The sequence below is a fragment of the Suncus etruscus genome, chromosome 3 (assembly GCF_024139225.1).
Source record: "Suncus etruscus isolate mSunEtr1 chromosome 3, mSunEtr1.pri.cur, whole genome shotgun sequence".
Taxonomy (NCBI): Eukaryota; Metazoa; Chordata; class Mammalia; order Eulipotyphla; family Soricidae; genus Suncus; species Suncus etruscus.
The window spans coordinates 99,761,785-99,763,484 of NC_064850.1; the positions used below are offsets into that span (position 1 = coordinate 99,761,785).

At 38.0% G+C, this 1,700-nt stretch overlaps 1 pseudogene; it reads left to right on the forward strand.

The window, feature by feature from the left end:
* The first annotated feature begins 585 nt into the window (after positions 1-585).
* LOC126005402 (uncharacterized) lies at positions 586-789 on the forward strand (annotated as a pseudogene).
* The last annotated feature ends 911 nt before the right edge of the window (positions 790-1,700 follow it).

Genomic DNA, 1,700 nt, shown 5'->3' on the forward strand with positions numbered 1-1,700 from the left:
TTGTTGTAAATCCCATTTATATTCTATAAGTTGGAAGTAAAAATGATAATATGGAAGTTGCAACTTGTGAAATGAGGCTAGAGGGTCGGTCTTGTTGAGCTCTTAACCGGTGGCATTTGATGATTTCTCTAAGTAGATAGTGTTAGAATTGGGTTGAACTCCTGGAAGACTCCAAATATTGCCTAATGGAAAGTAATCTCCATCCCCAAAGCCTCCCTTTTTCCCCAGTAACCTGCTCTAACCAACATACACTTTAGAATGATTGTCTGCAATGTAATATAAGAAAATAAAAGAGACCTGTATGACAATAGGCATCAAATTAACTCATAACTGGCTGAATATTATGAAGAATATTGTCTCTAAAAAGAAGATTTGCTTTGGAGGATTAGGAGCTATTAGGAGTCAGAGAGATAGTAGAACAGGTAAGGTGTTTGCTTTGCATCTAACCAACAAAAGTTTTCTCCGTGATGTTCACTGCCAGGATAAGCCCTGAGTACAGCTGGTTATGGGCCTAAAGCCTCACCCCTCTAAAAAATAAAATAAGAAACAAAGCAACTATCCCTGACATTAAGAAAACTACAACTTATCGCTTCTCGGCCTTTTGGCTAAGATCAAGTGTAGTATCTGTTCTTATCAGTTTAATATCTGATACGTCGTCTATTCGACGACAATATATTAAATGGATTTTTGGCACTAGGAACTGGAATAGGAGCTTACTCCGTCCATATAATGTGTCCATTATACACATTGACCTGGTATTGCAGTACCTCCAGGAACGGTGCACAAAAAAAAAGAGGAAAAAAAAAAAAAAAAAAAGAAAAGAAAAGAAAGAAAACTACAACTTGTCATTCAATTGAACTCGCAAAAGCAAAACCAGATAAAGAACTGAATTTCAAAAGCCCAGCCCCAAATTAACAGGTTAGCTGGCTAATTCTTCTCTGTAATATAGTATCCACTTCAGCATCAAGTCAGGCGATCTGAGAGGCTCTGAGTTCTGCAGTCTTAATCCTTATGTCTGCCCTTGATTTAAGCAAGTGGTGCCAGGGCCTCTCTATCCGGAAAAGTGGCCTTTTTCTCTCTGTGAATAAACTGCTCCACAGGAAATTATTTACTTATTCATTTGTTTGTTTAGGGGCATGCCAGGGACTAAGGCTGTAATACTATTTTGGACTTGAAATGCACCAGTGATTGGGGTCTCTACAGCTGCAACCAATGCTGCCTGGAAACTGTGTAGCTCTAGGAATTAGACCTCTGTTAGGGGTATCAGTTGCATACAGCCTAATCTGAACCATCCCTGTTTCTGGGAAGTACATTTCTAGACCTTCAGTTCTGTCTCCTGGGCCTTCATCTTAAGTGGTTCATCACATTGCTTTACTGCTGTGTAATTATATGCTTATATTGTATTCAGGACTTCCCTTGATAACTCATATTTTAATTATATGCAACTGGCTTGAGTCATAAAGCAAAAACTTTCTCCTTCACAGTTCCAGTTTTCTCTTTTGAGATTCAAACCACCATAACTTTATATTCCTGTTTTCTCTCACTATTATTTTCTTCTCAGTTGACTTAACTTTATCTCTCCTTAGTACTAACCATTTCCTAATCCTATTGATCCAGCATCTAGATATTTCAACTGTCAACTCCTAGCTAGTTCCCACTATCAATTTTATAACTCCCCTCCTTTTTAAACCCAAATGACT